The sequence below is a fragment of the Mobula birostris genome, chromosome 17, assembly GCF_030028105.1.
Source record: "Mobula birostris isolate sMobBir1 chromosome 17, sMobBir1.hap1, whole genome shotgun sequence".
NCBI classification, from domain to species: Eukaryota; Metazoa; Chordata; class Chondrichthyes; order Myliobatiformes; family Myliobatidae; genus Mobula; species Mobula birostris.
The window spans coordinates 47,092,556-47,117,460 of NC_092386.1; the positions used below are offsets into that span (position 1 = coordinate 47,092,556).

The 24,905-nt window shown below is 40.9% G+C and overlaps 1 long non-coding RNA gene across 1 annotated transcript in view; it reads left to right on the forward strand.

The window, feature by feature from the left end:
* Window positions 1-20,787: 20,787 nt before the first annotated feature.
* LOC140211408 (uncharacterized) overlaps window positions 20,788-24,905 on the forward strand; it is a 60,494-nt gene continuing 56,376 nt past the window's right edge. The window contains exon 1 of the long non-coding RNA XR_011889453.1: window positions 20,788-20,907. This is a non-coding gene — a long non-coding RNA (uncharacterized lncRNA). The remainder of the gene's footprint in view (window positions 20,908-24,905) is intronic.

A 24,905-nucleotide genomic window follows, 5' to 3' on the forward strand; every position in this document is an offset into this window, starting at 1 on the left:
TGGATAGGGAGAGGTGTCTGATTTCTGAATCCATGGGGATGGATGTCTGATTTCTGACTGGATAGGGAGAGGAGTCTGATTTCTGAATCCATGGGGATGGATGTCTGATTTCTGACTGGATAGGGAGAGGTGTCTGATTTCTGAATCCATGGGGATGGATGTCTGATTTCTGACTGTATAGGGAGAGGAGTCTGATTTCTGAATCTATGGGGAAAGGTGTCTGATTTCTGTTTGCACATTAGGCAGTTTCTAATTTCTATGTAGTGGTTAATGTCTGATTCCAGACAGTATAGGGATGGCTGATTTCAGACAGTATAATAAGGAGTGTCTGGTTTCTGACAGGATACTGAGGACTACCTTATTTTGGATTACCTTTCAAGGATAGTTTGATTTCTGACTGTAGATTGAGGATTTCTTCATTCCTCACTATGAAGGGTAAAATCAAGATGCCAGAAATACTCAGGCAAGATCTGTGCAGAAACAGAATTAATGATTGGTGTCCATGACCTCCTGTCTATTGCTCTCACCACTGACGCTGCATGACCTGATAATTATTTCCTGCATTTTCTCCTCTTATTTCAATTTCCAGCATCCACTTTCTTTATTTTTTCAATTAGTTTATAATGAAGTGTGTCCAACATCAAACTACATAAAATTACACAAGGTCAGACCACAGAGGCACACCATTTGGATCATCAAGTCATTTTCTGCTATTGTTTTTCCAGAGGGGATTTCAAGGCCAATCCTCCTCTCTCATACATTTCTGTATTCAATTATATCTTCTTAAGCGATTGTTTAATTCCCTTCAGAAGAATGGAAGGTTTTGTTTCAAAAGCAGGTTATATAATGAATTTAAACCTTTATGGTGATTAATATTTCATGCTGGCGACATTTTATTTTGTATTTTCAACATTTATTTGAGAATTGTGAGATGATCCTTGATGATGCAATTTAAGTTTGAACACTGGTCAAGGTGATGCTAGCGAACAATGTTTCCTCGGGCAACATCTTCCAGCCAGTCCATGAAATGGTTTGCCTCACTTCCTTTCCAACTTCTTTTTATCTTAAACATGTTTCTGGAACTGTTAGGGCCTGCGATTTACAGTTTGGAGAAATATTAAGTTTTGCTGTCTCTGAGAAAATTTCTGGAGGCAAGTGGCCTCAAGGCGCAAAAGATGCGGGTAGGGATGGGGTACGAGGCCTCGATTGACTCCATTTCTCGCCAATTAAAGCTTGGTGGAAGATTGAAATATTGAGGCAAATGTGGAAGGCGAACAAGTGTTCAGTGCCAACTACCTGCCTGTTGCTTGCTGCTGTGACAGATCTCTTGCTTGCTGCTCCCAAGTGAAGGCCTCTGTGTTTGAGTGGTCTCTCTCTCTCTCTCTCTCTCTCTCTCTCTCTCTCTCCCTCTCTCTCTCGCTCCCTCTCTCCTCCCCTCCCTCCCCCCCCCCGATGCTGTTACTGAAGTTCAGCAATTTATGGATTGTACTGTAGACTGTAGTTCAAATTGGGCTCTTGCAGTTTTATGTTTTTTTTATAGTCTGGGTTTTCACTTGTGCTTTCTTGTTGCCATTTGGTACGATTTGTTAGATTTTTTGTGCGGGGGTTGGGTTGGTGTTTGGCATTTGATGTTCTTGCCACCATTTGCACATTTTTTTCACATGAGGGGGCTTGATGATCATGTTGCCACTGGTGAGACTTCTGTGCACCAGGAGGGGTTGATGCTTTCCTTTGAATGACCTCCATGGTTTTCTTTGATTCGTGGCTATCTGGAGAAGACAAATCTCAAAGTTGTAAACTGCATACATACTTTGATAATAAATGAACCCTTGAACCTTTGAACCAATAGTAAAATAGTTCAAGTGACATCACTGCTACATTCACTTTTATCATAAAACATCAAGATCCCTACTTTTAACTAACATTAATAAAAATAATCCGGAATGGTGTAGGTAATCTTCAGATTTGAATCTTTGTCACCTCCTCGTTGGTTCCCCATGATTGGGCAAGCAACCCCTTCCGCTTTTCATCATCATCTTCACATCTTTCCATGGATTGTGGTCCCTTCCCCATGGATCTCCTCCACTGTATCTTCAACACTGGTCTCCTGTTTGTGAAGACTATATCATTTCCTGTGAAATAGAGAGGATTGTTTGACTTCTGATTGTGTGGTAAGCACCGTATTATTTCCAGTATGTAAAGTTGGAGAGGGTACAGAGAAGATTCACTAGAATGATTCCGGGAATGAGAGGGTTAACATATGAGGAACGTTTGTCCGCTCTTGGACTGTATTCCTTGGAGTTTAGAAGAATGAGGGGAGACCTCATAGAAACATTTCGAATGTTAAAAGGCATGGACAGAGTGGATGTGGCAAAGTTGTTTCCCATGATGGGGGAGTCTAGTACGAGAGGGCATGACTTCAGGATTGAAGGGCGCCCTTTCAGAACAGAAATGCGAAAAAATTTTTAGTCAGAGGGTGGTGAATCTATGGAATTTGTTGTCACGGGCAGCAGTGGAGGCCAAGTCATTGGGTGTATTTAAGGCAGAGATTGATAGGTATCTGAGTAGCCAGGGCATCAAAGGTTATGGTGAGAAGGCGGGGCAGTGGGACTAAATAGGATAAAATGGATCAGCTCATGATAAAATGGCGGAGCAGACTCGATGGGCCGAATGGCCTACTTCTGCTCCTTTGTCTTATGGTCTTATGGTCTTATGTTTTGATTTCTAACTGCGCAGTGTATGGTGTCTAATTCTGAATGGGGAGGATTTCTTCCTGTTGTGAGGGCTTATAAATGGTTAGTAATTCCTAAATATGGGAATAAGGACTATCAGAGTTTCAATTATGTATCGATGATTATCTGATTTCCTGCCAAATCATTGAAATTATTTGATCTAAATGAGATAACTGACTTGATTTCTGACTGTGTTATTTTAGTGTTGACTGTAAAATAGTAATGCGTTTGTTTGCTTGATTGTCATTTGCATAGTGATACCTGAAACGGAAAAAGATGTTAAGTGCTCAGCAGATCTGATTTATGACTCCAAGGTTTGTATAATTTAGGATATATAGAAGTTATTGTTTGATGATGCCTAATTAGTGAGAGCTGTTAGATACTTAAAATCACTTCTTCAGAACCTAACAATAACGATAAGAATTACAGTACAGAATTGTTGAATTTCAGCACTTGTTTGGAATATCTTTGCTGTAGAGTTACCAAAATATTTTAGACTAGTGACAGGCATGGTACTATAGTTGGCTCCAGAATCTGTGATGGACTTTAAAGGGTCTGAGAGGCTTATTGCTAGCCTCAGCTTTCTTGCACAACAGGTAGCTGGCTGCTAAGATGCTTGGTTTGCATAGTGAAGTGACAAGGAGGTTTCTTGTCTGCATTAGCCAACACACAAAACGACGGGGTTTTGTCGTTTAGTACATAAGACATGATTACAAGTTGCGATGTTTATGTACTCAAGGGGGTCACCACTTTTAGTGGATGTTTGGGTCTCTGTCACCAGAAGCTTTTAAGATCATCTGTGTGAGTTACTTTCTCCCAGCAAGGTATCTGGAAAGCATCACATGAGATAATGTCACCCAGCAAAAAATACTATAAATGTCAGAAGAATTGGCAATTCTTTGCAATGACAAGGAGAATGCCAGAAAGATGATGGTGACAGAGAGAAAAACTAGTATTCATTCCTCAACTTTTGGTTTCTGTGACAGATGACTCGTTCGTCTGCAACTTGTTGGTATGCTCTTCTAGTTTGTTAGGATTGTCCCTGTATTTGGAAATTCTTCGCAGTTTGTAAGTCTTCTGTAATTTGGAAATCTTTTATAGATCAGAGATCCTTTGTGAGTGTTGAGTGTGTGTTAAGAACTATTCATTCAAATTTAGGATGTTCATCATTAAAAATAAAATAACTGTGTATAAACCACTTCATTAGCTGGAATTCTCCTCCTTGGTAGGATGGGGGGGGCAGCTAAACCTCACTGTAGAGACCATTCAGGGAAGTAAGCTAGATCTCAAAGAGTAGGTGGATACAGTATAATCTCCCTATAGTAAGGGGACCCAGAGATATCTACTGTATATCATATAGACTTAAAATATTCTTTTGAGTTTCGGGCTTTGTGGACAGAGAACCCATCACTAGTCATATCAGGGATCCCTTTCAGCTTTTTTAATATAGGGAATCTTTCCTGCATGCATCAGAGGAGTGTGTAAAGAAATATCCTTCCCTGTGTCTTCATTGAATCTTGATGCTTCTTGTCTATGAACGAGTACTATAAAGCAACATTCTTAAACTCATTTTGACCATTGGTTGCAACCCAACTTATGCCATTACACCTTACTGTCATATCACACAGGGGTCAGCAAATCCTTATTGTAGAATTCTTTCTAGGGCAATCTTGCACATTGTCTTACTTTGAGTTTATCTCTCTGTGAAACATTATCTATGGTTAGAGTTGTGATGCCAAACCAAGCTATCGGACGATTAATGCTAATAAGAGAGATAAGAGAGACAATGGAGAAACATTCAAAATGCTAATAAGAGAGGAGAGAGGGATTAACGGAAAAGAAACAGAATTCAGAATATTGACAGACCGGTTGCTTTGAACCTGAACTGTTTGAAGTTTGATGGACAGGTGATACACCAGCAGGGGGATAAAAAGAGCAGGTTCGCTAAGGCATGGGACACCATGAGACCACGAGACAATGAGACCCTGGAAAGAGCGGTGTGCCCCCACAAGTGGTGGGAGCTTGGAGGTCCGGTTCGCGGGAACTGACCATAGGCTCACAGGGTGTAAATGTACGATTGGTGGGAACCTGGTGTGTGTGTCCACCCTTGCCTGGGTGCCGGGTTCACCATGGAAGAACGATCGTATCCGAAACGGAGGGGTCACAGTCGGTGACCACAGCGGGATAGAAAACATCAAAAAGGGTCTGCCCGAAACCAACTGTGAAGACACCAAAGGTCTGCCTGAACCAAATTGCATCCCCCTTCTCTCTCTCTCTCTCTCCAACGGTACAACAGCGATTACTGCAAACTGCACTAAGCTGAAATGAACTCTGCGTCACTGTAAGACTGATCATTTTACCCCTAGACTGCAATATAGCTTGGTTGATTCCTATTACCCTAGTTCTGTGAATAGGTGTGTATTATCATTGCTAACCTGTTACATTTATATCCTTACGATTAGACTACTATATTATTTGTTTCTTTAATAAAACTTTATTAGTTCCTAGTAATCCAGACTCCAATGAGTGTTCCATTTCTGCTGGTTTGGCAACCCAGTTACGGGGTACATACCAGAGTCCACTTGTCATCTCACTTTTCCTGAGTTTAAACATTATTGTCTGGGTCTGATCCTTTCCCACAACTGACAGTCAAAGAGCACTACAACACAGAAACAGGCCCTTTGGCCCATCTAATTTGTGCTGAACCATCAACCCCCACCTGGACCATAGTCCTCTATACCTGCCCCATCCATGTACTCACCAAACTTCTGTTAAGTGTTGTAATTAAACCCATATTCACCACATCCATTGGCAGCTGATTCCATACTCCCACCATCTTCTGAGTGAAAAAGGTCTTCCTCACTTTCCCCTTAAATATTTTATCTTTCACCCTTAACCTATGGCCCCTAGTTCTGGGCTCACCAATATGAATGAGAAAAGCCTGCTTGCACTCATCCTACATACGCCTCTCACCAAGTCTCCCCTCATTCTCCCAAGCTCCAGAGAAAAAAATGTTCTAAACTATTCAATATTTCCCTGTAACTCAGTTCCTCTGGTCCTGGCATCATCCTCGTAAATTTTCTCTTTGAACCTTATTGATATCTTGCCAGTAGGTAGTTGAACAGAACAGCACACAGTACTCCAAATTTGGCTTCACTACTTCAATTTAACATCTCAGTACTCTAATTTATGAAGGCCAATGTGCCAAAGCTCTCCTTATGACCCTATCTACCCGTGATATATCACTTTCAAGGAATTATGGATCTGTATTCCAAGATCCATGTATTCTACTGCATCCTCAATGGCCTATCATTCACTGTATATGTCCTAATATGGTTTGTCTTCCCAATGTGCAACAGCTTACATTTGTCCACATTAAATTCCATCTGCCATTCTTCCAGCTGGTACAGATCCCACTGCAAGTTTTGGTAGCCTTCCTTACTATGCCCAACACACATTACCATCCAAGTCATTAATTGCATCCCTGTTTTGTCATAATAGTTCAACTATTCCTTATATTGTTAGATACATTGAACAAATAATAAAACAACCAATTTAGAACATTTTTATTTACAAAGATAGGAAAGCATATGTATCAGTTAATTAACCTTTTATTTTCTCACAAAGGTGTCAATTCTGATGATATACGAGGGGTGATTGATAAGTTTGTGGCCTAAGGTAGAAGGAGTCAATTTTAGAAAACCTAGCACATTTATTTTTCGACATAATCCCTTCCTACATTTACAGACTTATTCCAGCGGCCGTGGAGCATACGGATCACTTCTTTGTAGAAGTTGGCGTCTTGGACCTCCAGAAAGTGGTCCACAGCAGGGATGATTGTATGTTCGTGGCCTAAGGTAGAAAGAGATGAGTTATTAACTTCAAACTTGCTGCATAATCACTCAAAGAGTGAACTGCACGTGCATGTAACAAGAGCTGTATAACTCATCGCCCTAGGCCACGAACTTATCAATCACCCCTGCTGTGGACCACTTTCTTGAGGTCCAAGACGCCGACTTCTACAAAGAAGGGATCTGTATGTTCCACGACCACTGGACTAAGTGTGTAAATGCAGGAGGGGACTATGTTGAAAAATAAATGTGCTAGGTTTTCCAAAATTGCCTCCTTCTACCTTAGGTCACGAGCTTATTAATCACCCCTCGTATTCCACAATGTCACAACCTTGGGTCATTGTTAGAGTATTCTGAGTGCTCTGAGGTTTTTTGCTGTTACTGTTGTATTTTCTGCATTTTCCTAATTATAAATATATGTATTATTGTGCTTCAGGTATTTTATGTGCTATAGTTAGGTCTTCCCTGGTTTACATTTAAGTTGCAATTGTCCTTGGATATTTCCAATTAATTCTCCTCGAGAGTATTGCAGATGTCCAATTAAGTATCCTTGGAATTTTGTCTCTTATCAGAATGGTTAAGCTTGTCAAGAGTCTGGAGTTTTAATTAGCTGGGCATGGATTTCTCTGTGCCCTAAAATATATTTAAAGGGTTTGGTGGTCCTTTTCTTGCCTTGTGAAGTTCTGGATGAGTTATGCGAGACCTTGTAAGTTCTACTTTTTTGTTTTGTCTCTTTTGTTAATAAAATTCCTAGTTTCCCTTCCCTTCTAAGTCTCTGTGTGATCCTGCGCTTGGGTCCGAAGATGCAGCTTGACAGTAATATGGGCATCTAAGATCTAATTGTGCAAGGTGAATATCTGAATTTTAATTAGGTAGAGAAGTCTTTTTAATTTTTTTGTATCTCCGTCTTTTCCAAATTTAAAACCTCTAAATCCAAATCCTGAATTTGTATGATGACTATTTTATATCTTTTTTTTGCTCTTTTAAATCTTTGTTGTTTCTTCGCAATATTAATTCTCTTCCTCTTGTCAATTAACATGCCAAACAAAGAACCATTCAAATCAATTATACTTTAAGGCTATTATTATAGCTTAATACTTACCTTAGATGCCTACAGGTATTTCCACAACTTAGACCCAGGTATTACATAATCTAGAGAAAATGACAGGCTGATTCCAAGAGCAAATAGCTTTTTCTGAGCTCTACACTTGGGGAGTGCTTTTTTACCATGAGTAGTCTCAAGTTGTTGCTTCTTGTATCTCTGCGGTCCTAGTTTTATACTGACAGTCCCTAGGCTGTGTCGGAGTTCTGTTTCTGGGAACTGCTCGTAACCTAATTTTTTTTGTAATTCAGAAATGAACTAAAGTAGTGTGTGGAAGAGGTTCACTCAGATAGTTCAGATATGAGAGCAAGCATGCGCAGGAAGAATGGTCATCAGCACCTCATTGTCAATGAGTCTTCTCCTGCCCTGTTTGACTCGACCCAGCCACTGTTTGTGGCAGCTTGAGGGTTTGGTGGTAGTGGAGGGGTGAAATGGGGGAGAGAAAGCACATGGGAATGCCCCATTCTCACCTGAAACAAGGTGCCTACAATCACGCAGAAGTCAGCATATCCTTCCCCATCTATCAGTCTTCCATCCATTCTGCCAGTTTTCCATCTATCCCACCCACATCCTAGATGCAGTGTGTCTTTAAGTTCAGCATTCGTAATTCGTGTCAGGCCTATATGTTTATTTCAGATTTCCAGACTCTGCAGCATTTTTGACTTTCGCTTCTACTTTTTTCCATCCTAAGAAGAACCTTATTGAATCAGAGTGGCAATTTTTTACATCAGCCTTAAGGCCAATTTATACTCGTGCATCAAATCGATGCCGTAGGTACGGCGTAGCTGCGTACCCTAGGCAGTACTCTACGCCGAACCCTATGCTGTAGCCTGACGCTCACCTCCCCAAAAATGTAACTATGTGTTGCGGCGACGCAGACCGCAACAACTGTGATTGATTTGCTTGGTAGCATCGCATTTCCTCCTACGCTGCAATAGCTTCCTATTGGGCGACTGAAGGGCAGGGAAGGAACTCTAGCTGCAATGCTTTCCATAAAGCTTCACAGACCTCTGAAATTACGGAGGACCCTGTGCTTGACGCTAGTGTGTAGCTAGCTGTTACAACCTGTTGACTTCCACCTGAAGCTAAAACTCGAATAGTGATTGTCAGTCTCTGAGTATACTGTGCATACACTGATGCGAAATAAATGGTTGGAGATGATGAACCAAATCGTCAAATCTACCTGCCGACATCCAAAAATATTTGAAATGCCTTTCCTCGTCCATGTCTCTTAGTGGCCGGACAAGCACAGAAAATTCACCCTCCTTCAGTTTCAGTCGCCATTGTTTGAAGTTTGAGTTTCTTTGTGTTGAGTTTCAACACGAAGAAACTCAACGCAGTGGCATAGAAACCCCACTGCAACTAGCGTTTTGGCGGTGAATTGCAGAGAGACGCAGACACACCAACGCACAAGTATAAATGCTCACAATGGTGTAGGCTACAGCGTAAGCTAGTACGTGCAAGTATAAATCAGCCTTTATTCTGGCCTGTCTGACTTTATGGACAGTAACATCTCTAGCATCCCTTGAGTCCATCTGGATCCAAACCCAGACACAAGCAGAAAAAGATCATCATGTGATAGATCTCTTTAACACTATTGAAATTGTTAAGGGCAAGATCCATTCAGTTTTGAACTAGTCTACTGAGAATTATATCTTTCTGATGAAAAACTGACATTTTTGGAGTGAAGCACAGATATCACTTGTGTAACGAAAATTATTTAAAAATTCGTTATGTGTCCTTTTCTGATTCAGCTCAGGGCATTCGCAAATGTGTTTGCAAACAAAGGGAGGAACTGCAGACATGTTGAAGGCCACAAGAAAATGCTTTATTAGAACTAGCACAAATGCAAAGCAGAAAGAAAACAAGGGTCTACAGTAGTAATACAGAAAACACAATAATACTTCTCATCCACTAAACAAGCCGATCTATTTTCGCACAGCCTTTCCTCTCTCTCTTTCTTTCTCCAACTCTGACTCAACATACGCAAAAGTTCTTGATGTAATTATCCCTATCTTCTCCTTCTCTTAGCACTTGCACTGGCCGTGATTAGCCTAAGACAAAGTTCTCCCTCTGCACCAAGAAATGCCCTTTTTTTATACCCGTCAAAACCCCTTACACTAATACTTTTCCATACATGTGGGGTGGGAAATTGCAACAGGTACTTCCATTTGTGAACTGGGTAAATGCACGTCAGATGGTCGATGCATCAGATATGACATTAAGTGCAATATTCAAATGGAGAGTTGCCGCAAAAAATGGGTCATATTCTCTTACTTTGGACAATTTGGTGACCATTTACAAAAAAAAATGCATACTTTCGGAGAGCAAACACAGGCTTGCATTCAGAGCTTGTAAATCTTCCCTTTTCTCACTGTTACCATCAAGTCGGAGGTATAGAAGTCTGAAGGCTCTCACTCAGGAATTCAGGAACATCTTCTTCCCCTCTGCCATCTGATTTCTAAGTGGACATTGAACCCTTGAACACTACCTCACTTTTAAAATATTTATTATTTGCCATTTTTGCACAATTTTTAATCTATTCAATATATGTATACTGTAATTGATTTACTTATTTATTATTATTATTATTATTTTTTCATTAGTATGTATTGCATTGAACTGCTGCTGCTAAGTTAACAAGTTTCATGACACATGCTGGTGATAACAAACCTGATTTTGATTCTCATTCTGATTCATGAATTGCAAGGATTGCCAGTTCTTGAACAAGCATGTTGATGCTGATCGTAATCCCTAGGCTCAGAGAGCCTGCATGAGATCTTTATTCTTATGAGGTCTGCTACTGATATTCTGAGGGAACAGGGCTGCCCTTCCATTTTTGACCTTCGACTCCTCTACCCAGAAAGGTGTGCTCCAGCAAGTTTCAATTCAGCCCTGATATAAAGATAGTGGAGATGCTATCATAACCACTGGATTCCTTGAGATGAGGAACACAATGAAATATTCTTCAGATAGTGCATCACACTGAAGACGATGAAAATAAACCCATTATAGCGCAGTGAGGTGGACAGTATGGGAGAGGATTCTTGGAGACAGGAATTTTGAGCATTTGGAGAAGCATAGTCTGATTAAGGATAGTCAACATGGCTTTGTGAGGGGCAGGTTGTGCCTCATGAGCCTGAATGAATTCTTTGAGGAAATGACAAAACAAATTGATGAAGGTAGAGCAGTGGATGTGGTGTATATGGATTTTAGTAAACCATTTGACAAGGTTTCCCATGATAGGCTCATTCAGGAAGACAGAAGACATAGGATCCGGGGAAACCAGGCTGTGTGGATTCAGAATTGGGGTGTCCACAGAAGGCAGAGGGTGGTAGTAGATGTAGTGTATTCTGTCTGGAGGTTGGCGACCAGTGATGTTCTGCAGGGATCTGTCCTGGGACTCCTACACTTAGAGATTTTGATAAATGACTTGGATGAGGAAGTGTAAGGGTGGGTTAGTAAATTTGCAGATGACATGAAGGTTGGTGATGTTTTGGATAGTGTAGAAGTTGGCCGTAATTAGAATGGGCATTGTTAGTATGCAGAGCTGGGCTGAGAAGTGGCAGATGGAGTTCAGTCCGGAAGTGAGAAGAAGTACATTTTGGTAAGTTGAACTTAAAGGCAGAGTACAAGGTTAATGGAAAGAATCTTAGCAGTGTGGAGAACAGAGGGATCTTGGGCTCCACATCCATAGATAGCTCAAAGTTGCCGCAGAAGTTGATAGGCTGGTTAAGAAGGCATATAATGTGTTCAAGAGCCAGAAGATAATGTTGCAGCTCTATAAAACTCTGCTTAGACCACACTTGGATATTGTGTTCAGTTCTGAGCCCTCATTCTAGGGAGGATGAGGAAGCTTTAGAGAGAGTGCTGAAGAAATTTACCAGGATGCTGCTTGGATTATTTTTATTTTTTTATTTAGAGGTACAGAGTGGAACAGGTCCTTCCAGCTCAGTGAGCCACATTGCCCAGCAACCAGGTATGTAACCCCAGCCTAATCACGGGACAATTTACAATGACCAATTAACCTACTAAACAGTAAATCTTTGGAATGCGGGAAAAAGCGGAGCACCCAGAAGAAACCCACGTGTTCACGAGGAGGATATACAAACCTTACAGGATGGCGCCAGAACTGAACTCTGATGCCCAGAACTATTATAGCATTGTGTTAACTGCCATGCCACCATGGTGCCCCCTAGGAGCATGTCTTTTAAGGACTAGTGAAGTGAACTATTTGGAGTGAAGGAGAATGAGAGGTGACTTGTTAGAGGTGTATAGAATAAAATTGCTAGCCACAATTGCAGATCAGCTTCTGCAGTGGGACAACACTTCCTGGCTTCCTACAGTTTATTAGTGACAAAAGGGAGACTCTCATATAGCTTAACATCAGCTAATTTCTACAACTAGTAATGGTAAATCTGAAAATGACAGACAGAATACTGAAACAATCAAAAGCAGCAATGATTACACAGATCTCTCAGTGTACAAAGAGGAATCATTCAATGTAGTGAAGTGGGATCATTAAGGATCCTTGCAGACAATAGCTGTTAATGAAATATAAATCCCTAAAGAACCATTATCAGTGATGTAATTGCAATCTAATTGAAACTAGAATTTGTGATAGCTTGGTTTACAGGTGCATTGAAGCCATGTATTTATTTTTTACCTGTTTTTAAGTTGCAGATTTGAGTCTGGAAGGATCTGTTACCTGAGGGACTAGTAAGGTGAAAACTTCACATTGCACTCCGAATCAGAATCAGGTTTCATATCAGAATTAGAATCAGGCATATGTTGTGAAATTTGTTGTTTTGCAGCAGCAGTACATTGCAATACATAATTTAAAAACTATAAATTACAATAAGAAATATATTTTTAAAAAATTAAATTAAGTAAGTAGAGCAAAAAGAAATTTTTAAAAAATAGTGAGTTCATTGTCCATTCATAAATCTGATGGCCGAGGGGAAGAAGATATTCCTGAAATGTTGAGTGTGTCTCTTCAGGCTCCTGGACCTCCTCCTCGTTGGTAGCAACAAAAAGAGGGCACATCCTGGGTGATAGAGGATAGGGTGATGGATGCCGCCTTTTTGAGGCATTGCTTTTTGAAGATGTCCTTTATGCTGGGGAAGGCTAGTGCCCACAATGGAGCTGGCTGAGTTTACAACTTATGCAGCTTTTTCTGATTCTGTGCAGTGGCCCCTCCGTACCAGATGATGATGCAACCAGTTAGAATGATTTCTATGGTACATCTGTAGAAATTTGCTAGAGTCTTTGGGTGACACACTAAGTTTCCACAAACTCCAAATGAAATATAGCCGCTGTCGTGCCTTCTTTGTAACTGCATAGATATGTTGGACCCAGGATAGACCTTCAGAGACGTTGCACCCAGGAACTTGAAACTGCTCGCCTTTTTCTACTGCTGATCCCGCTGAGCACTGGTGTGTGACCCTCGACTTCCCACAGAAACGTTAAGTTGTCACAGGCATAACACAAAGTCACCTTCATCATCAGAAACAATGCCGCACACCAGGGCAAACAGTGATGCCGGCAGAGCAGGTAATAAAAAGATGCACTTATCCAGCTTTGCAGATGACTTTGGAAAGGCAGTCAATGATGGTAATCCGGCACAGTCAGCATTGTATCAGCATTCATCCAAGGAAACCTTCAAACACATGGCTTAAAGCATCATTAACAGTCATTTCACAAAATGAGCTAAATGAACTGGAGCTCCAACCAGGTCTGGATTCTCAATAATTGTGCAGACATAATATGAGAAAGGATTGTTCCCTCTACACCATTTGTCTCAATTAATATGCAATTGAGTTATAAGGTCATAGAGCTTTGCAACAGGCATCAGGTCACAGTGTCAATGCTGGCCATCAAAAATACCTCACTGTACTAATTCCATTTCCCAGCATGCAGTCTGTTGCCTCCTATGCCTTGGCATTTGAAGTGTTTCTTAAGTACTTCCTAAATAGTTCTTAAATATGGAAGACCACGTCCAGCTTTCTCTCAGGGTGATTATTTCAAATTATCAACTAGTTCTTCCTCAAATCCCCTCTGAACCTCCTTCCACTTAAACCTACGTCCTCTGGTCGTGGGCAGATCTACAAAGTGGACATATTTCTCATTGTTTAGTTCGTCCATGCCCCTCAATTTTGTAGACTTCATTCAGGTCACCCACCGGCCTTCTCAGCTCCAAAGGGAAAAAAACCTACCTTATCCAGCTCTTCTCGTAGACAAAAAGTTCCATCCCAGGCCACATCCTGGTGAATCTCCTTCAAATCCTCTTCGTTATATTCAGATAAAGTATTGTAATTTAGCACAGAGCCAAGTAAACGTCACTGAGCAGTGAGCTGAACCGGTCTGTCCCTCGCCTCAGGCCCTGACCCCTGGCCCCTGACCTTTTCAATCTGGCCCTGCGCCTGAATCGATGTCCAAACATTGGGTTCAATTGCCTCGATACACTCTGGTGACTGGACCCCGATGCTCGATTCAGCCTGTACCCGACCTTTCTGATCTGGCATGGCACTTAAATCGATTGAACCTTGGTTCTTCATCATCCTCAGCATCGGGCCCTCTGCCTCACTGCGGTTCTGGAACATCTAGCTGCCTCCAAGTCCAAAGCGAATTACAGACTATTACTTGCGTCTGCCAGAAAATGTGTGATTAACAAAGTGCTTAGTCATTTTCCTTATTTCGTTAGCCACCGGACAGAAGTCGCTGCAATTCACCAGCACCATCTTAAAACCAGAAGTCCTCTCTAAATGTGACGTTTCACACATTTCAGGATTGAATTCCAGCTATCATTTCTCTACCATTTTACCAACTAATCAATATCATACTGTAACCAAAGACTGACTCCCAACCACCACTCCACTGCCAATGACACAGTCAACTGCCTGGATTCTCTTTTACAACTACAGTGACATTTCCTCAAGATCTCCATGAAATAACTGATCACAAATGACTTTCAACAGAATCCTCCGTAACTCCTCAGGGCAAAGGGAAGTCTGTTCAGCATGTGCTTCCCCTGAATGCTCTGAGCAAGTAACTGACCAACGGTGTGAAGAATAAGGGGGGGTATAGATTTTCATCACTCAGAATACCACACCAGGACTCTGCAGCTCCCTGTCTCTGGTAACAGGTCTGCCAGATGATTTGCACAATCCTGCATACTTCTATCTCACACATGGCAAAGGCAAAAGAAAGCTGCCTTTTCAACTGACACACTTTAAATTAATATGTTAACCGAAGCACGTATCAGCTTTCAAGAGCATAGAAGAAGAAATGATATAGATTCCACTTAAGGACAGCACTACATTATGTAATACTCTATAGTCTCCCCACTCACAGCACTTCTCATAGAATTCCTGACACATGACTGATTGAAATAAAAAGTTTTAATTCATAAACAATCAGTAAGAGAAAGGAAACTTACTACTTATACATTTATAATAGCCTTCATACTAATATTTCTCTTTATGCGTGCTTTCCAAATAGATTTATTGCACATACTACTACGACACTGTGCTCACAACTAAACTTTCTCCATTGCCCCCCACCCACATTTCAGTTGGATGGATTATAATGTCCAGAATGTACGAAGCTTCTCAGAACAAATGGCAGTGGCCTTGGGCAAGGCCAATGATAAGAGGAGAAAGTGAAGATATCCTGAGAGAGCATAGTCTTTCATGCCTCACAATGCCAGTGAAGATCTTGAAGCAGCGACCAAGCAACAAACTCTTGTGCTTGCTGCCGGTCACTGATCTCACAGCTGCTGTCAAGGCCTCTAAGCAGAGAGTTGTGGACAGAGCACAGCTCATCACCAAAACCAGCCTTCTCCCACGGACTCTGCCTATACTTCTCACTCCCTCAGTGAAGCAGACAGCATTATGAAAGACCCCACCCAACTTGACATTCTCTCTTCTCCACTCTCCCATCAGGCAGAAAATACAAAGGTCTGAAAGAATGTACCACAGACTCTTCTACCCTGCTGTTATAAGACTGTTGAATGGTTCCATAATGGACTCTTGACTTCACAATCTACGTCATTATAAACCTCCACCTTATTGTCTGCCTGCGCTGCACTTTCTCTGTAGCTGTTACACTTTATTCTGCATTTTCTTATTGTTTTGCCTTGTTCTGCCTCAATGCACTGTGTAAAGAATTGATCTGTATGAACAGTATGCAAGACAAACTTTTCACTCTATCTCAGTACAAGTGACAATAATAAAACAATTTCACTTCCAAGCTTCTGCCAGTAGCAAATGATCCCACCAAGGCAACAGTGTTTTCCCTGAATGGCAATCGTCTGCTCCTGATTGCTAGTTCCCTGATCTTTCAGAACAGGAGTCTACTCTCAGTTGGCAAAAATCTTTTCTAGGTTGGCACCATTCACTTGTTGAAGAAACAGAAATCTGTTTCTGGTTAACAACATGCTGTTCCTTGGTGGCATTTCTGTTCTTGCTGATCAATATCTATTCCAGAGAGACAGGTGGAGCTCTGATTGGAACAGCTTTGAAAATCCACTGAGTCACCAAGACCTTGGATAGCCTCCTCCTATGTTTCCATGGAAACTAGAACCCGCTCCGTCAGCTGGTGCAACAAGGAAATATTGTTGCTGGGTACCACAACAGTGTAAAGCTCTTTCAGAGTTGAAATGATACACCTGCCCCCAACCCCCCAATTCCATGTGAACATTTGTGCAAGGCTAGAGATGAATTCCTTCATACTTCTGATTATCTCTAGCATTCTGTTACACAGGATGGAAATGCTCCAAGTATGTGGACTTGTCTCATCAACACACTTTCTCCTTCACTACAAGGATTGGAAGGTTGTGTTAAGTAAAGTGGATCTCCCTCCTCCACTGAACCTTTCTTCCATAGTACAAAGCACTTGCCATAGTGTTGCAGCTTGTTTATATGCCTAATGCTTGGAGCTCTGTTGTTATAGAAAACCATAGAAACCATAGAAAAACTACAGCACAGAAACAGGCCTTTTGGCCCTTCTTGGCTGTGCCGAACCATTTTCTGCCTAGTCCCACTGACCTGCACACAGACCATATCCCTCCATACACCTCCCATCCATGTATCTATCCAATTTATTCTTAAATGTTAAAAAAGAACCCACATTTACCACCTCGTCTGGCAGCTCATTCCATACTCCCTCCACTCTCTGTGTGAAGAAGCCCCCCCTCAATGTTCCCTTTAAACTCCCCCCCCTCACCCTTAACCCATGTCCTCTGGTTTTTTTCTCCCCTTGCCTCAGTGGAAAAAGCCTGCTTGCATTCACTTTATCTATACCCATCATAATTTTATATACCTCTATCAAATCTCCCCTCTTTCTTCTACGCTCCAGGGAATAAAGTCCTAACCTATTCAACCTTTCTCTGTAACTGAGTTTCTCAAGTCCCGGCAACATCCTTGTAAACCTTCTCTGCACTCTTTCAACCTTATTTATATCCTTCCTGTAATTTGGTGCCCAAAACTGAACACAATACTCCAGATTCGGCCTCACCAATGCCTAATACAACCTCATCACAACATTCCAGCTCTTATACTCAATACTTTGATTGATAAAGGCCAATGTACCAAAAGCTCTCTTTACGACCCTATCTACCCATGACGCCACTTTTAGGGAATTTTGTATAGAAACCATAGAAAAACTACAGCACAGAAAATGCCTTATGTAGCATTTGAAAGTGTTGTTAGCTGTGCTTAAGTAGTAAAGGTCAGCAGCAGCTCGGGTTGCCATTGAATGAAGCATTTTTCACTGAAGCTACCTCCGAATGTTTTCATAACTGTGATTAAAAAGCACATTTTGGCTGCACTGGCATGATTAGGTATAAGTTAATTATTCCAAACTGGATAGATGCTTCTGTTTGGAATAATCCAATTTCTAGGCAGTCTTATTAGCGATTAGTGATTAGTGATTAGTGTGTGGAAATATCTTTAAAGGTGATCTGAATACACAAGTCCATTTCTTAAAGGTTGGCTATTTTTTTCCTTCTGTGATTTACGATTTTAAAATTTTAATGGCTAACATTTACAATGATGATGGTCAATATTAATGCTGGTAAAGTAAATATAAATGAATCTGAAATCAACCTTGAGCAGACCTGACACTTAACAAATCCAATTACGACAAAGTAGCAATCAATAAAACAAATTGAATGTTGAACTATGTGGTTAAGAAGTACATATTAAAGAAGATCATGGTTAAACCGTGCAATGGATGCCTTGAGTACCGTGTTCTACTTTGACTTCAGAGATGCAAGGAAAGCACTTAAGATATTATTTTTTATCTTTTGTGAAACTTGTCTGTGTTCAAATTACCCTCCACATTGGACTGCAAAACTGTGACTACACTTCAATTATAATTCACAATGGAACACCGTAAAATGTATTTCACATACTGTACATGCCCAACTTTCTTGGGGACATTGAAATAATGAGCCACCGGATGGATCCTTTGCCAGGTGAGATTGGAAAAATTGGGGATATTTTTGGCTTGAGATGAATGTAGCCAAACCTGCATCAAGTATGCATTTAACTAAACTTATCATAAAGGGATTGAATGGAATTTTGTAGCCCTTACATATAAAAATTGATCATGCTGAATATCCTCGCAGGCAAGGATTTGTTACAAATAAACTGTATGCTGAAAAGTAGCATTTGGGAATATTAATGCTCGGCTGACAGCCAGTGTGGAACCCATTCATTATTGACAAAACAAGAACCATCTTGATATCTTTGTGTGATAATAGCCAAACATAAATCACAATGATATTTCCTCAGTTCCAGTGGACTGGATAGCTCATAGAGTATGGTAGGGCACCATCTTAGTGTAGTGGTTAGCCCGAAGCTACTACAACTCTTGGCCTCAGAGTTCAGAGTTCATTTCTGGTGTCCTCTGTAAGGAAGGTTGCATGTTCTTTCTATGTGCACAAAAGCTTTCTCTAGGTGCTCTGGTTTCCTTCCACTGTCCAAAAATGTGCTGGTTAGTAGCGTAACAAGACAGCCAAGGATGGTGGTGAACCCAAGTGCAGAGTAAGGTCTAGAATTAGCACAGACTAGAAATAAACAAGACCACACAAATGAAATCCAAAGGTAAAATCACAAACACTGGTACGAGAAATGGGACTCTTATGGTTGAGCACTGAGTGCTCAGCATGAGGCCTTTAAGTACAGACTTTCCATGAAGGAATGTGGCAGACAATAATCTAAATCCCTGTCTGTTATTAATATAGGAGGTTTAATGGAGATAGTTGTCCTATTATACAATACCAAAACTTTTGTGCAGCATAGATAAGTATTTAATCTAAAATCTGATAGTTAATTTAGGTTGTATCCTTTGCACAGAATTTACAGAGTCCCCAAACTTATATGCATGGCTGCAGCTGAACATCACAGTGATTTTAATGGTGTACGATATATACAAACGTTTGTACTTTAATGTTATTTGCATAAAAATAATTTGCCCAGCTAAGATTTGTGAACATCACTGGTTTCTATCACACCAGACTATGTCATGCAATAGATCAGGGACATCATACCTCAACAACTTTTTCTTAGAATTTACTTCTGCTTTCTTCATTTCATTCTGGGCATTTTCATCTCCATCCTCCACCTCTTCCCACTTTTTTTTGTCTTGTTAGTCTCCCTTCTCACTGCATGACACCCATATGTCCCTTTATTAGGGACAGGAAGAGCCTGTGATATGTCAAATTGTTGGGTGAACAATTAGTTTTGCCGTATTGCAGATCATGGTCTTTCTTGCGGGTTTTGCTATTGCTAGCTTGGTGGGTGGTAGGTGCTGATGCTTTTTTGCTGAAGTAAGGGGGGGGGAGGATCGTTGCTCTGCTGTTGCTTGTCCTGGGGGGGGGAGAAGTAGGGGGCTTTGGGGTTCTAACAATTTTACTGTCACTCATTCTTTGGGGCGCTTCTATTTCCGTGGATGTCGGCGACAAAGAAGAATTTCAGGTTGGATATTGTACACATTCTCTGATAAAATGGAACCATTGAACTATTGACGCCTTGCTCCTCAGTGTGCTGACTTCAGATTCACCCACTAACATTTCAAGATCTGGCAAAGTAAGAAAAAATTTAAAATTATTAAAAAGCATCAAAATGCATAAAGCATTTTCACCATTAAATGCTATGCACAGTTCCAGTGAATAACAAAAATTACGATTTTTGAAACATAAAAGAAAGTAAACATCAAATGCAAATTTCTAGGCAATGTAGTAAGGTCAAAAAGATAATTTAAGAAACAGTAGGATTCCGTGTGGGACACTAGGTGGTAACTAAGTTTACATGACATTCATCAAAGACCATTAGATCCCTCAAGGCCCCTCTGCCATTCATTGAAATCTTCTGAACTTGGTTAATGCAATGCCTCCTCGCACATGGTAGAATTAGACTTAAAGAAGGACATGAGAAGAGAATCCTCATGTGGCGGTGCTGTGGTTCTTTTGTCACTATTCTAAATTTACTATAAACTGCAGCACACTGAAGAATTTGTTCAAGATCTTTGTCGTTGCTTTGGTTTTCAATTTTAACTGTAACACGTCTTGCTTTGGATCTTTGCAACAGGGCAAGTGTTGTACTTTTCTGACTTCTTCAAAAGTAACGTCGGGTTATTCTGGAATGATTCGAGCTTTTGCTCAAATCACGCTGCCTGCACCTGTATTACATCGATGATAAAGGGTAACTTGTAAGAGACTTTGATGGACGGCTGTATCACTTTAAAATAAAATAATTGCAATGGTTTGCGACGTTTCGAAACTGTTCTTTGCAGCAGACTGAAACAATTGTCCCCATTAAATTAACCGGGACAAGCGATTTCAAACCGAACAAAAGAAAACTCGGGGCTTTAAATTCCCGCGCGTGCGTACAAATGAGGAAAGTCATTTGTATCAATGCAGCGGCTCGTATGTGCATAATATTAGTGAAAGACGTGCAAGCATGCTCTTTTCGCGGCTGCTTCCCGAACAGAGAGCAATGTTAGAGACACTTTGTGGCAGGAAGTCGGTATTACCGGCTTCAGTTTAGCCTGAACTCCCGAGTGGGAGCTCACAATCTGGCAGAGAGGAAAGGGAGGGAGTGAATGAGATTCACCGCTGGCGCTGCTGCAGTGAGTGCTTGTGTGAGACCGTGAGGTGGAGTTTGTTTGCGCCCGGGACACGCACTAAGACTCCATAATTTTCTGTGTATAAAGAAAGGTAAAGGAAATTGATGTCTCTTTTTTCCTGGCTTAAGTTGTACGTAGTCGGTCTGGTTTTCAGAAATGGAGTGGCGCCGGGCGAGGTAACGGAATGGGAGAATACGAAGGGAGAAAATGCCGAAGCGTGAATGAATAAAGCGAAGAGCTGGAGAGAGCGGGCGGGCGGGCGGGCGACTGCAGCAGCAGTTCCTTTGTTTAAGCACGCACGATAGAAGGCGAGTCTAGTCGCTGCTGGTTCCACTGCTGCCGTGGAGGCAGATTGTGCGGCATCGGTGCTCTGCAGAACCCATGCCTCTATGCTGTTGTGATTTATAATAATTCTCTGATGCTGTGGGCGCTCAGCGACTTTACCGAAAGCGGGATTGTGCTTTACATATTTGATTTGCCAGACCGTGAAGGTTTATGTTGTACTTGCCTTCCCACATTCACTGAACCGTATTTACCGTGTCATTGAAGGTTTTGTCGAAACAGGAGGGGGAAAAATGCTCGTTTTCCGTAAATCGAATGCATCAGTAAATGTATGCCTTGGGAGGACGTTAATGTGTAATTTTGTTTGGCTGTATAACGGAATGTTAGATTAAGTCAGCTGGATTCGAGTTCTGTTTTTGGAGTCATATATTCCGAACTGCAGTTTCATTACAAAGGATGTAAATGTTCTGTTTACGGTCAAGCCTAAATATTTTTTATTTTTCCTGCAACTTGAAATCTCTGTGATTTTAGAACTGGCAGTTGATGGTGCCTCTACTGCAAATTAATACATCTTGGGGTATGATGTCAGTGTGATGGATATGGTGCATGGAGGAGAGGCGGCTGCACTGTTTCTGCTGTCATCAAGACAGACGTGTATAAACAAATTATTGAGGGATTATTTAAAAATTCAGATCACAGCATCAGCAGACCATGTACATAACCTATGCGTAACTTTGAAGGAATTGAAGGCTTCTAAACTTTGTATTTTGCGATCTGTAACTAAAATGATATATTTTAAATTGAACAGAACACCATAATATTATATGAAGTCCAGTTCTTTGAAGGGCTGCAGAAAGGTTGAAGGGTCTCGGCCCGAAACGTTGACTGTGCTCTTTTCTTTCCCCCATAGATGCTGCCTGCCCTGCTGAGTTCTTCCAGCATTTTGTGTGTGTTTCTTGGATTTCCAGCATCTCAGATTTTTTTTCTTGTTTTTGGCTGGGTAATAATCAGATTAAGTCCTCTCAACTAAATGTTGTAATGGATATATTGCCACATAGCCATATCGAATTGCACTTCAGGTTAAGCATATACACATTTCAAATCAAATGATTATTTGCACTTCTTGAAATATAATTAATGCAGTATTGAAATTCTATTTTCTAATTTCTCCTTCTGATGCCACTAGCCTGTTCAAGAATGTGGTTTCAAGGGATTGGTCACTTAGTAGGGTACCATTAAGCATTCTCTTTCCCATTTCTGGCTAGGTGAGGCAAGTCCAAGCCTGATCTTATACAGATGTCTGATTTCAAGTGAATTAGTGATGGGGAATCCTGATGATTGTTGTATCTTTCATCTGCCCCTCTCCACCCACAGTCCCAAGGCTGCTGGCAACAACTCTAATGGCCTTAAAGTTTCGGCTGAGATGAATTACCAAGCACATTGAGAATCAGATCTAATGTGTTATTAACCATTAGATCAGATGGAGTTTTTAATGACCAGCGAAAATATATAGCCTTGGATTTCTTGAAGTCAACCAATGAAGTTGCTCTCATAATCAAGACAGTTAATTTCCAAATGAGGTGTTTCATTAACATTGCATCTATTAGAAGAACTCTCCTTTGAAGTTCACCATCATGCCAGTCAATTGTTGTACCTCTTCAGGACATGAGCCAGAGTATAGTGATGAAAGCACTATTGGATTGGCGCATAATGATTGTTGAAAGATGAAGATGTTTTAATGGGCGTGCAAGGTGCCTAGAAGGGAAATGGATGTGTGATTGGATAAGTGTGTGATTGATGTTCTTTGTTGGTTGCAAGTTCAGGGAAACAGAAGTGGGAAGATTGGCTTGGAAGAGAAGTAAAACATGAGATAATAGAAACATTGGATAGACTTCAGAGTTTGTGGATTGGCAATAGTATTTGGTTTCTAGCATGTTTAACTTGAAATGTAGAACAATCTGAGGTATTGGACTAGCTTGCCAGAGATGACAAAATTTATTACCTTTGTACATTGCATTCCGTGCCATTCAGCTAATGCATGCACCTTAATGCTGCCTCTGCAATATTGTTTTAAGATTAACAAATTTCTGCAGATTTGCAGACTTGCAGTTGCTATGTTGCTGTCTTCCATTTGTGTAAGTCTGCAAGTTTTATGTGGATAGGTTGAGTAGATAAAACATGAAAGTGATAAATTGCTTTTATCTCACAAATTAGGATTGTGAAATGCTGACACCACATTAGACTGCTTGGCCAAATTTCAGAGCTGAGTTGGAAAAGCTTTGTATTGTTTTGGCAAAGTTCCACGAGTAATTCTGGGTTTCTTTCCACAGAGGAATTGCACTTGCCCCGCTTGGCTAGAGCCTTGGAAACCAAAAATTATTATTTTGAGAAAGTTGGCATTGGTGTAAAAGTGGTAGAATTCTTATCTTCAAGTGAGAAGGTCATGGGTTTAAGATGCCTAGAGACTTACTCTTGGTTTGGTAATACATTCCAGTACCTAGTGACTTTGGAATGAAATGGTAAATTGGTTTATTATTGTGACATGTACCAAGATACAATGGCAAAGCTTGTTTTGCATACTGTCCATACAGATCAATTCAGTACCACAGTGCATTGAGGTAGTACTAAGGGAAAAATTGTAACAGTATGCAGAATAAAATCTTGCAAAGAAAGTACAGTGCAGTTGGACAAAAAGGTGCAAGGTCATAATGAGGTAGATTGTGTGGTCAAATCCATTTTATCAATCTAAGGGGACTATTCAGTTGTCTTAGAACAGAAGGATAGCTACCCTTGAGCCTGGTGACATATGCTTTCAGACCTTTATCTTCTGCCCAATGGGAGGGGTGAGAAGAAAGAATATTTTGGGGTGGGGGGGGAGAAACTTCTTTGACTATGTTGGCTGCTTTACTGAGGCATAAAGAAGTATCTCAGTTTATGGCACAAGTTGCTGCATTATCCATTTCCAGGACAGTCAGCAGTAGGTAAATGCAGATCATGTAACACAAAAAATGCTGGAGGAATTCAGCAGGTCAGGCAGCATCTATGGAGGGAAATAGACAGTCAGCATTTCAGGTCAAGACCTTTCTTCATCTTAGCATCATATAATCTGTCAGCAGAAATTCCAATACAAATCGTGCTGTGCCTGAAGAACACGAACTTGAAGCACAGAAAGGATCCCAGATGAAGTGATGCTACAGAAGAGCGTCAAGATTTTGATATCTCTCTGTGCTCACAGAGTACCTTTCCAGGAGGGAGAGCGCTGATAGAAACAACAGCAAATGGGTTCACTATGATAGTATGTACATGGTCATATGATACTGATAAATTGGTTTGTTGTCACCTGTACAACGGTACAGTGAAAAACTTGCAAGGTTTTCATACAGATACATTCATTAATACGTCACTACGTCGCAAGGTAGAACAATAACAGTGCAGAATAAAGTGTTAGTTAGAGTGCAAGTGCAGTGTAGGTAAAAGGTGTAAGATCGAAACGAGGTAGATTGTGAGGTCAAGAGTAAGGAACCATTGAAAAATAGTCTATAACAGCAGGATAGAAGCTGTGCTGTGGTGCATAGGTAAAAATTGGCAAGGCTGAAAGGGGACGTGTCAAATATCTTTAGCCGCCTGAGGAAGATCAAGGTCATGTTAAAGTAAGTTAAATTGTGTGCATCTACCATCATCTCTTGGGCAAATATGATAAATCCGAAGATACTGTTTTTGAAGGAAAACAGTTTAGAGATATTGGCCCTGATATCAGGGTTAAATATTTAGTCTGAGTCAGTTTTACTGAATGCTGCATCATCGTTC